Source organism: Heterocephalus glaber, unplaced genomic scaffold (assembly GCF_053883595.1).
Source record: "Heterocephalus glaber isolate CG9 unplaced genomic scaffold, H.glaber_assembly_v1.0 deba00000122, whole genome shotgun sequence".
Classification (NCBI taxonomy): domain Eukaryota; kingdom Metazoa; phylum Chordata; class Mammalia; order Rodentia; family Bathyergidae; genus Heterocephalus; species Heterocephalus glaber.
The window spans coordinates 35,909,852-35,923,484 of record NW_028258138.1 but is presented as its reverse complement, the minus strand read 5'-3'; positions in this window follow the sequence as shown (position 1 = coordinate 35,923,484).

Sequence of the window (13,633 nt, the reverse complement as noted above, 5' to 3'; positions counted from 1 at the left end):
AAGGTGCATTATGTAAAGGTACAATTCTCAATGAGAAATGTAATTGTGTTATATACCTACAATGTACCAATAAAAGAATTTAATACAAAGAAAAAAAAGAAAGCTAAAGAAATACCTTTATAAGGTATTATATATTTGGTAATATTAGCATGGATTTAGTTTAAAATATGTAATCATATGGCAACTAAAATTTTTGTTGAATTTATACAGGAAACAAAATCATTATTATCAGGATTCTAATATCTTAAATCATGCCTATTTTAGTTACTTTTAGAATATTCAATTTCCCAAACTTTCTTTCTGTTACTGTCTCTTGATAAGAATCATAGTCACCATTTTTGTAGAAATTTTAAATCATAAGTGGTAACTAGGGTTTTGATTTCAGTTTGTAGAGTTTTAGGTTACACATGTTTTTTAGATGGTACATAGGAATAATATTTATAGTTCTATAGGATTTATAAATAATATAAAAACTAGTAGCAATTACACAAGCAGAAAACAAACCAGCATCTGGTTATCTGTATAACAAATAATGCTTTATGTTTTCATATTTTCAAATTATCAATAGTTTTTTCTTTGAATTTTTATTGGCATCAGAAGATTAAAATGTTATGTTTCAAAAAGTTATAAATTAAAGAAAATATTTAAAGTAAGTTTACTAATTATGTAACATTCAAGTAAATCTTTTAAGGTAAAATAAGTGTATAAAGTATGTTTAGATAAATTCACAAACATGCTATGTTTCTCTAATACTTTGTTAAGTATCAAAGGAAATATTGATATTCTGCAATATAAAATTTGTATGATGCCAGTAATAAAGTATTGTGACATTAATAGCCAATAGATTTTATCAAAATGCTGTAAAGTTTTGTCAAAGTACTATAAATTATGTTTATAAACTCTAAAGTAAAATCATTTCCAGTTTAACAAATTTTATCAATATCAACTTACAGATTTTCAATTGTTGATTTAGAATAAACATGCACAAATTTTTAACTAAATATAATTTTTTTTTACCTAATATTGTCTAAAAATATTTGGACCTGTAAAATTATTACTGACAATCAAATGCCAGTACTAAATTATGCAAATCAGGTCATCATTATGAAACAAAGTTTAGGCAAATAAAAACTGGCTATGGTTGTACAATAATGCTCATATTGCTAATTATGAAATTTATTTTTGTCTAAGAGTTGTGCTCCTTACTTTATCTATATATGTAAAAATGATACATTATATAATCCTGAGGTAATGTAAGGATACCATTGCTTTCTATCCTATACACAGTAGTTTCCCGATATAAGATCAGACTGTTATGTGAAAGAGAATATGGGTAGGTGAAAACAAGATGAAAACAAGTATTTGAAAATATATCCATGTCATCTACAAACAGGCTATAGAGTTTTAGAAATATTAACTTTTAAACTAAAAGAAAAATTAACTTTCTAATGGATGGATACAAATGAGAGAAAATGTTTGCACTTTAATGGCCAATGAAAAGCTCCCTAATAGAATTCTTAATTTATAATCATCTTCACATATATTTGAATATTTAATATTTAATTGATGTCTACTCTTTAATTGTACTAAAAACAAAGGTAGATCATTATAAACATAACTAGAAATAAATAATATTTTTAAAATTTCCACAAGAGATTGTGTAAATTGTTTTAAAAATAGTGGGTACATTTCAGTAATGAGCTTCCCATACCACATGGTTATTGAGTTGATTCTAATGGACTGAGCTGCTCCATCATGTACACTAATTGCACACTAATGCCAGGCATATTACAAACAATTAATCATATGTCTGTTTACTGTTTTGAATTCCATGTATTTATACACCTTGTTTAGAATTTAAGTATAAAACATTCTTATATGAACCTGTCATTCTTTATGATGTTTAGAAAAAAGGAACACACAATAACATGAAAAAAATGACTTTTTGTTAAAATTAGAATGACATTTGGGATGTCTAGTCATTTTTGATAAAATGAAATAGGAAATGGTTGCTTTGATGGTCTGAGATTATGAATAAATATTAACAAAACATATTTTCTCTCCTATTTATCAGGAAAGGGAGAACATATGATAGCCTTATGCATATTGCTATTTAAAAATCACTGACAGACCCATTTTAAGGATAATTATGGTAAAATACTATGCAGGTAAACTTTCAATTTGTGCATTTGTGTTTGATGTTATCATGGTTAATGTTTGTTGTTTTTAGAGTGTCTTGCTATGCAGTCCAGGTTGGCCTTGAACCTAGCATCGTCCTGCTTCAGCATCCAGAGTTCTAGGATTAAAGGTATACACCACCATGCCCAGCTAAACTTTCAATTCTTAAAACGACTTCATGTGATTAATATCTTTGTGATAATAATGAGGAAATATTTTTAAATTCAGGAATAGATGGTGGCTAAATATTAAGAAACTGTAATTTGTTAATTGTTTATTTGCAAAATACTTCAAAAAGTAGGATTATTTATGAAGTTATTATTGTTTGTTAGCTTGACCAGTATCAGACAATTTGATTTTATGTATTCTTTTAGATAAAATCTCATAGAGAATGAGATTTTGAAGAGAGATTTTTGAGAGATTTTGAAATGGCAAAAGATTTTCGGACTGTTCTATTATTTTTTAATATAAATTGTTTTACGACTAGCCTATAGTGGAATGACACAGTGCTACTCAGTTTATAAAGAACCACAGTATGTTGTACATGAATAAGTAAAGGTTTTTCAAATAAGTAATAAATGATTGGAATTTGGATCATAAATGATTATTGAGTATAGCAAACTAATAATCATATAAAACATTTTAGAGTTCATTTAGTACAATGTTTTAATAGTTGTGGATCATTAATATATTTCATAGAAGCAAATAGTTCTTTTATTTAAGAAACCTTGATTATTTTTCTTATACATTATTTTATTGGGTTAACATAAAATACCTATTCAGTATCTAATAATATTTCTTTGATATAAATTGCTTGTTTTTGTGCTGCTGGATTTCTTTATAGCCCTAGACATTTGATGACTTTGCAATTCTTCTATTTTTCTGTCAGTATTGCAGATTCAAATTTAATAGTGTTTACTTTTTTCAGCAATAGTAACTTTTAACTTGTTTGGTTGTTCTGAAGATGAATAGACCATTTACATGGATCCAAGATGGGATGGCAGGAGGTACACATATTCTGACCACTAAGAAAAACTGAAGAAAGTTATAGACAAAAAGCCCCTCCTTCTTGACTCTGGAAAATGGACAAGCAGCATAAGAAGCTCCTGCCCCTTAATATTTGATTCATTTATTTGTTTGGGTTATAGCTCTTAATTTAGTGAAATTTTTCTAAAACATTCTTTGTGCCTTTATGTTGTTAAATATTCTATCACTTTACCTATCCTATTTATTGTTTATATTTGCATCAGTCAAAAATTAGTTGTTTCTTCATTCTGTAAGATATAACAGTTTTGAACTCCACAGTCCAATTAAAATGTATAATATTACCTTGCATTTTAATTTGTTTTAAAAATTATAAATAGGAAATATGAGTGGGGGATAGAAAACTATGTAAATATTAAGCTTTTAAAGGCTAGTAACTAGATTAGTTAAATAAAAAGGCCTGTCAAAGATCACAATGACAATGAAATTTAACTATTGTAAATTATAGCACTTGATCTTTATATTTGATAATTTTTATGAATTAAATAAGTTTTGTTTTCTAAAATTATTGATAAATTACCCTTTATTCTCATCATTTCTGTTTGATTTATGTGTGTTTTCTATTAAAGTGAAGATAAATAAGGATGCTAAGACAAGTGTACAGTGAAGATGAGTCAAAAAAAGGAAAGAATAAGACATAAAATAATAAACTGACAGATTTCTAAAAGTTCCATTTTCCTTTATTCTAGGTTTCTGCATAGTTTATTAAATTCCACTGAAGCTTGAACAGCATTGAAACTGAAGTGTTACTTTTAATGGAAACAATAGAAACTTCAATTATATAGCACTTTCTTACATATCTCTGACATCTCATCTGAAACTGCTTCAAAAAATAAAAATAACAAATCATGGATAATAATTATAAGATGACTCAATTAAATGTGGTGATAAATTTCAACTTTTATAGTGCAATTAAAGTTCCCATTTTATACATTTACAAAGAATTCCATTTTACTTTATAAATTACCGAAAAGTCCCCTAAATTCAGAAGCCATCACAGATAGTATTTAATTTAGTGTGCTGTAGAAGAGGAGGTATTATGTAATACAGCTGTGGTAAGATGTTAACTTAGAACTCTGAAATTCATATGCTATAACACAGACTGTTCTTTTAATACAAACACTTCAATAATTAAAATTATGACTAATATTTAATGAATGTGGCATCATAATATTTGATTTTAATTGAGACCTTAAACTAAAATAATATATAGATGAATGTCTATGTGTAGGTACCATTAATATAATTATTTCTATCATTAGAGAAAATAATATGAATTGTTTTAGTAATGTATATTATTAATATTACTAATAATACTAATGTATATTACCAATAATTGTAATGCATATTACTAACTATTAAATTCCAATTAGGCAAAAATATTTTTTTCTCTTTACTAAATATTCCCATAAAATGAATACATTGGTATGTCTTTAGTTTCATTTGAAATAAAAAAGTGCTGTGTTCACAGATGACAATGTAGGTTTGAATTTTTCTGAAGTACTTTTTCAAACTGATTATTATTTTCCAACATTTCCTTAATCTTAATATAAAATTTAAAACAAAATTTACAACATGAATTATTTTTGAAAACCAGTAATGTTTTAGGAATATCTCATTATATCCAAATGATTTTTTCTACCTACTTTAATATCTTTTAGCTATATTTTCTCTTACATTCTTTTTACTTCATTGTGGAAGATGATGTGGGAGGAAGCATGGGACATAAAGTCACTTCAGCATCTGATCTCTTCAACTGTCAGAACAAAGGCATGGATTTATCAGCCTTTTTAAGAGGATGTTATTTTGGGATAGTTAATTCTCCAAATAGGTAAGTTAGATTTTTTTTAATATTATTCAATTTCCATTTTATGACAGAATAGAAATTATTGATAAAGTTCCTGGGTAAGATAAATCAGACTGAGAAAAGTCTAAAGAGTAGTTGAAAATGCCTTCCCTGCTTATGACTCCATCAGAGCAGGAATAGCTTACATTTGAAGAAGGAAATTATTAATAAATATGATTATATAATATTTAACATTTCTATACAATTGTGAAGTTTTATATTAAATTAAAAGAAGATGGCAATGGACAGACTCCTACAACATACAAAATGGACAAAGTATTTAGCAATAGGAATGTAACAGTATTTTTAAATCAGTAGGAAAAAATAGCATTAGAAAAACTTTAAATACATTAATAGGAATTTCATAGATGAGGAAATCAAAATTCTTCACAAATATATGACTAAATCACCTGACAAGTAAAAAGCTTAAATGCTGTCAGAATTGGTGAGGCTGAGTAAATAGTAGAGTTGAATGTCTCTTTCAAAAATGCAAACTGATACATGATTTTAAAGAAATAATTTGGTAATACTTATTTAAGCTTAAAGTATGTATTCTCAGAAAGCTCTCAGGTTATCACTGACTGAAAAGAATCTTACGGTTAACTTTTATCCTATCCTCCCATAGGAGATGAGATGTTTCTGACCAATGAATTTCTGAGTAGAGATTTTTAATTTCAATTTTACACACTTAGGTTCTCAAAATCTAATGTCTTCTTTTCCTCTGTAGACAAAACAATAGGTGCAAGTCTCAGCTATGTAATTTTATTGACTGATGAGTGGTCATGCTGATTTTAAGACCTTGTAAAATTTTTTGAATCAAACAGAACTTACTATAATTATATATGGTCTAAAACATGAGAATTAAGATTTGTTATAACAACATATGGCTGATCCCAACTAATTCCTGAGAACATATGCAGAAACAAAGTACACAACATTAGAATTTATAACATCAAGTAGGCAAGTATTTAAATTTTACAACAAAAAGTTATACAGGAATAATGCAACTTCTTCTTACAAATGAACACAATAATTTTTTTAATTACCTCTACTCAAAGGTACAAACTATATTTTTTCTCTTCACAAACTTTATATATGCAGTACTGAATAGCCATCACCCTCCAATTTATGACACTATGTGAAGATTCAATAGCTTTCAGATATCCACAGGAAAGGGAATGTTTTTATGTTTTGTTTTGTTTTATTTTATTCTGTTTTGTTTTAGTAATTCAATCCAACTTACAGGAAACTTCAAACTGATTTGAAGTTCAAAGCTCACACTCATCTCTCAACTTAAATTTTACCAGTAAATTTGGCATAAAAATGAATCCATTTCTATGTCCTTGAAGTCTTCCCACAAAACTACTCACCAAAGTAATGTTTCTGCAGTGTGAAATAAGATGCTTTTTTTGTGAACCCATGATCAATATTTACCTGCTAATCTTGGCACAGCATACCTTAGCTTCTTCTTGATTAGGCACTGCTTTTTCATTATTTCTCAAATATAGTCTTTAAAAAACAAAAACAAAAACACTGACATGCACAATTTAAAAGAGAAAATGTTCATTTTGGATCAAGTTTTGAAGTTTTGGTCCATGGTTGGCTGTATCCAAGGCAGAATCACCAGGGTGAAAAGATGTAATACAGTACAGCTGCCTACTGGAGGGCAAGTGGAAAGCAGAGAGAGTAGAAAGAAAGAGAGAAAAAGGAAGGACCAGAGAAACTTGCCAAAATTACATTCCCAATAACCACGTGACAAATCCAGAAGTGTGCCTTACTACTCTCTAGGCTTCTGATCCTTAAGTTGGCAATAAAAATTAGCTATCAGTAATTTTTTATCAACCTGACACCCTAATATGCCTACTTAAACCATAATTAATCACCAAATATAGAGAATAAAATAACCCTGCCTACCATGATGTAAAATATTATGATTTAAATCTCAAGAATCCCCCAAATGTTTTCTGTGTTTACAGGAGAGGTTTTTGAAAGATATTTTTTTTCCAGTGATGGAGAAGTAACTAAGATTTTGGTACTGGTATTCTAATTTTACCACTGTGTGCCCCCAATTCCCTATATGCAGTTACAGCAATTAATGTTTTCCCTGATGGGTTTTGATCTTGCTTTGGTCTATTTCTTTTCTACTAGGTAAGTCCCCAACTTACTAACACTGCAAGCTTTCACAGATATACTGTATAAGACTCATTTTATGGGACTTGGAAATGCATTTCAGTTATGAATGTTCTCCCAGAATGGAACTTCTTAGTGAGTCAGGGATTTACTGTATCCCTATTCTTCCCTTTTGGAATAGGAATATTTACAATCTGCCATTTTACTTTGGGGATACATAACTTAACAATTTATTTGTTTGTTTGTTTGTTAATTTTTATAGAGGCTTATACCTAAGTGTTTGCTTTGAGCCTAAGAATAGACTTTGAACTTGTACTTTTCAGTGCTGCTGAAACTTTAAGACATTGGTGACTCATAGAAATAAACTAAATACACTTTATGTAATGGGATGGACATAGGCTTTTAGGGGCTCAATGTTATGGTTTGGATATCAAAGAGAGGTGGGGCTTTTGGCAAGGAGATGTGAGCCCCTGTAAATAACAACAACAACAATAATCACAAAACATGTTACCTCATTCCAATATCCAGTGAAACAGCAGTGATTTTCCCATTCTAAAAGGAAGGGATAGGAGAGTAGATAGAAATCAGACCAAAATAAGTCCAAAACTTTGGAGAGCTAACATATTCTGTAGATCCATGTCCTTCATTCAGGGAACATGGCTGGGTAATGTGACCGCCAAAGGACTATATTGGTCAGCTATATCTCCATGACCTGGTTGCTACTTACCTGGTCTTTCTCCTGGGTTTGCTCTTTTCACTGCCTGGAGATTTCCTGGTCAGGTGATCCATTTTCCTGTCCAATTGAATTTTTGGGATCTCCATTGTGGCCTTAGTGTAACTCTCACAACTTTAAACAGTGATCTCGCCATGACTTTCAGCAAGGACACTGAATTTACATATTACTTGGCCTCCCTGACATTTATTTGGAATCTGAATGGAAACTTTAATGACGCTGAAATTCTTGTATTTGTGATGCCAAAGCAAACAACAAACAAACAAACAAAAAGCATCACATAAATGATGCCAAGATCTCCTATAGCTAAAGTAGTAGTCAGGCTCCTTGAACTATGGCTGCAGAAGCATTTTAATGTATAGATGATTTAATATGCTGAAAGAAATCCTAGGAAAGCAATTTCCCAGGGAGTCACTTAAAAGCAGAATACCCTGACATTCTCTTCTCAAAGTCTTTCAAATAATTTGCATTTTTATACCCTTGATCCTGAAATGGAAGTGTAAGGGGTCATCAGTTCCTGAGATACTGTCAAACAATATTTTCTATTGTACTGATGCAACACATTTGGATTCTTTTCAAAAGTGCTAATTTCTTCAGCAATAACTTTTTCAATCTCAAATTTACACCCACTTCTTTCCTGGCTAAACTATAATTTTTAAGATCTCTCTTTTCTTCAATATGCCCCAAATTATTTTTGAATTTTTTGGGAAAAACAGCCAACAATACTCATAACAAAGCCTATTCTCTGCTCTCTCAATACTTCCCCTGACAGAAATATTAGTTCATGCTCTTTAAAATCAGGGTCCTATAAATTGTCAAGATATTGGCAAAATGTAGGTAAGTTTGTTGTCAAAGTTTAACATACATAGCCTTTAGTCCAATTTCTAATACAGCCCTCATTCCAATTGAAATCACATGACCACAGCCATTATTGCCCTGTATCTATCCTCTTACACTTCAGGTCCTCCTTCCAAAAAAAAGTATTCAGAAACATCAACGTATATCACTCTGAACATTTTCAAGCCTGCTTCTCCAAATTTTTTATATTCCCCTGCTATCAAGCTCCAAAGTTTTCTGAACCAAGTGATCAGGTATAGTCAGTGACCCCACCTCTTGGTAACAATGTACTGTATTAGTCACCTTTCTGTTGTTGGGACAAAATAACAAAAAACATACAGCTAAAAGAAGAAAAGGTTTATTTTACCTCATGGTTTCAGAAAGTTTAGTCCATAGTGGCTTAGTTCCAAGACAGAAACCCAATGAAAAGATATAGTGAAGGAAACCCAAGCATCTCATGGAAGACAAGAAACAAAGATAAGGTAGAATTAGACAAGAAGGGAAATAAATGATACAGAGAGTAAAAGTAAGAGAAAAGTAATTAAGAGGAGAAAATTTAAAAGAGAGAAGTAAAAAAGTAAAGAAATAGAAGAAAAAGTGATTTGAAGCAAGACTGAAGGACAAAGGAACACTATCCAGGCCTTGAGAAACTAGTGTAGAAAAAGGAGAGAAGGAAAATTGAAAAAAAGAATAAAACAAAACAACTAAAAACAATGTTCACTCACAAAATAACAAAATCAAACAGTTTGAAAAATCCAAAAAACAAAACAAAACAAAACAAAACTGAAAGCAAAGGAAATAAAAGAGCAAGAGAAATTTCTCTGTGATTTTACACATGTGGGTATCTTCTGGAGTCTACAGTTTTGTGGCTGTGTTAAACTCAGGAAATGACTACACTCTCATTGGTAGACAAAGGAGGCAGTCAGAGACCCGAGTTGTGCTCTGTGATTACCAACAAGTTGACAATAGAATTAGGGTGGGTTGCTGGTTTTGGGATTTTCAAATCCACAGGAAGTCAGGCTGAACTTGGCCACTGTTTTGGGGGGTGGTGCCTAAGTCATTTATTTTATAACACCCTAGGTGTCTCTTGACAGCCTGATTATGGCTGCTTGCCCATGGATAGCACTTATGGTTGATACTCACCCAGTCACTGTGGAAGTTTAACACTGGGAGTTCTAATATGAAGCCAACCCATGGTTTCTCTAAGACCCAGGTTCAATTGGCCCCTACCTAGAATGGAATCTGACCAAGCACCCTCTTTAGGGGATGTGGCACACACTTGGATTGGTCTCTCACTAACTGTTGTCACACATAGCATCCACTGCTCTGTTCCACTGGTACATTTCACTCTGAAGTCCTCTGGAGTGGCTCACTTTCACTGTGTCTCTGTAGATTCAATCTTCCTTTCTCATGAGCCATAAGCCTGGAGATGGTGAGAAAGTTCTGATCATATCTATCTTTTTCTGCATTATGATCTGTCTCTTCAATTTCTCTGTAGTCTCCAATTTCTTTGTCAGATGCTTCCTGGATCCAAGAGATTTACCTCTCTTTCTTTTCTTCTCTAACTTGGTACTTTTAAGTGACTGGATTCCAAATCTTGGAGAGGCTGATTTCTTTCTGCTTAGTGCTTCACCATTATCCTGCTTTCTTTTATCTTCTATTTCTTGTCAGTTTTTCCTACTTTTACACAATTGTATATATATATCTTTCTACTCCCCAATAAGATACTCTGTAACATTTCTTTCCCATCCTTTCCATATCATAAATTTTAAGGTTTCAAAGTTTTCCTTTTGCACCCCCATTACCAAAATCTAATTCTCTAATAATATAACCACAAAGCTTTGTTAATCTTTTAATAGTTAACTCTGTAAAATTATTGTTGAATTATTTTCTACAGTTAGCATACATAGAGTTCTTACATTTAGTATATAATAGCTGTAATTCAGTACCTGGGTTACTTTGATGTTTATATAATAATGAACAGTTTCTTCTCTAGGAATAAGGGTGATGTGTATAACTTGTTCAAATGGTATATTAATATCTAATATGTCTTGGGCAATACTACTGTAGCTGTTTCACTTGATATTAATTGGGGTCACATAATTCTCTGTTCCAGTAAGCCAACACTTAGATTTCCTTTGTGACAGTAATAATTCTAGAGCACATTTCCAGATAATATGGTTACTGGCCTAATTGCACTGCAGCCTCCTTTCCCAGAATAAACCAGATGGTTGAATGTAGGGGCTGAGGCAAAGGATTATAAGTAAGCATGCCCAAAGTACTTCACTGAAAAGAAACTAAATAGACCTCCATGATAGCAACAAAGTCTTTAAACTATAACCATCCAGAAACCTCAGCACAGACACAAAAAAGTGAATGAACAAAAACAATGTAAACACAGGAATTAAAGACAACAAAATTCCTCCCCAAACACAACTGCTAGAAGATGCAAAGAAGACCAATCTAAGAATAATTGGAATAAGTGAAAAATCATAAGACAACATCAATAGCATAAAAAACTTGTTCACAGAAATAATGGCAGAAAACATTCCAAATATAGGGAAAGAAATAAATATGTGGATAAGTAAGGCATCTAGAACACCAAATAGACATGACCAAAAGAAAACCTCTATGCCATATAATATTCAAATTCCAGAAGCCTATCACAGGTACAAAAATATTAAAAGCTGTTATGGGGGTCCAGGGATTTAGCTTAGTGGTTCCACTGCCTGCCTTGCAAGCGCAAGGTCACAAGTTTGATCCCTGGTACCAGAAAAAAAAAAAAAAGCTGTTATAGAAGGGCAACAAATCACATATAAAAATAAACCCATTAGAATCACATCAGACTTCTCTACACAAACCTTAAAGGCCAGGAGGGCTTGAAGTAAAGTGTTTCAAATCCTAAAAGATAATAACTTCCAACTCTGACATTTGTAAGTTTTTGGAAAACTTTCCTTTAAATTTGATGAAGAAAGAAGGTATTTTCATGACAAGGAGAACTTCAAGAAATTCATGGCCAGTAAACCAACATTAAAAAAAAAATTGTGAACAATACCCTTGAAAGGGACAATGACAATAATAATGTGCTTAAGTCAAAAAGAATGAATACTCCTGGTGGGATGATCACATAAACAAGATGGGAGAAAATGAGAAACTTAGTAACAGAAAAATAATATAATGACAAAATAATTCATTATCTCTCAGTAATAACTCTCAATGTGAGTGGTCCTGATTCCCCGATCAAAAGACATAGACTGTTGCACTAGATTAAGAAAGAAAACCCAAAAACATACAAGATACAAGAAACACATTTAATTAAAAAAGACATTCATGGATTAAAAATCAAAGGATAGGAAACAATATTCCAAGCAACAAGAACCCATAAGAAAAGCAAGTGTTGCTATTCTAATGTCAGACAAAATATATTTCAACCTAAGACTGATCAGAAGAGACAAGAAAGTCATTACATATTAGTTAATGGAACAATTCAACAGGAAGAGTTAACAATTAGAACCACATATGCACCAAATACTGATGTGCCCTACTTCATAAAACAAATGATAATATACATGAAAAATCAGGTAAACACCAATACAACATTAATAGTGTACCTCAAAACCCCAGTGTCACAAATGAATAGATCAACTAGACAAAAAAAAAACCAACAAAGAAATATCAGAGTTCAATGAAATCTTCAAACAATTGGGCTTATTGGATATCTACAGAGTATTCCATCCAATGACAACAAAATACACATTCTTCTCTGTGGAACATTGGACTTTCTCCAAAAGAAACCACTTATAAGCCAATAAAGCATTCTTAAGTAAATACAGAAAATTGAAGTTATCTTATGCATATTATCAAATCAAATTGCAATGAAACAAAAAATCAGTGACAAAAGAAACCACATAAACTATGCAAACATGTAGAAAGTGAACAATACTCTCTTGAATAATCAATGGAACATAGATAAAATTAAAGAAAAAATTAGACAGGTTCTACAATCAAACAGTAACGCCAGTATTACGTATTTCTATCCTATGGGACTCAATGAAAATGGTCTTCAGAAGGAAGTCTATAATGGTGAATTCCCATATTACAAAAACAGAATCAATTCAAAAAAATAATTTAATGATCTACCTTACGGCCCTAGAAAAACAAGAACAATCTACATCAAAAGCTAACATGACAAAGGAAATTATAAAGACCAAGGCAAAAATTAATGAAATTGAGACAAAAAATTTTTTAAAATCAATAAATTGAACACTTGGTTCTTTGTAAAATTTTTTAAAAAGAGACAAACCTTTAGCTAAACTTACCAAATAAGGAAAGAAAAGACCCAAATCCATTCAATTAGAAATGAAGAAGGTAAAATCACAATACATTCTCTTGAAATCAGGTTATTTCTAACTACTTTTAGAACATGTAGTCTAATAAAATGCAAAATTTAAAGGAAATAGGTAAACTCCTAGAGATATATGAATTTCCAAAGCTGAACCAAGAAGATATACAAGTCTTGAATAAGCCAGTATCAGTCCATGAAATTGAGTAAGAAGAAAAAAAACTACCAGCTAAGAAAAGCCAGATCCCAATGAATTCACTACTGAATTCTACAGGAACTTTAAAGAAGATCTAATGACAGTACTCCTCAAATCCTTGAATGAAATTGAAAGGGAAGCTGTACTCCCCAAAGCGATTCCCACAAGCAAACATTACCCTTGCTCCAAAACCAGAAAATGAGCCAAACAAAAATGAGAACTATAGGCCAATCTCTTTAATGAACACAAAGGCAAAAATCTTTAATAAAATACTGGGAAAAAGAATACAGAAAATAACTAAAAAATCATACATTATGATCAAGTAGG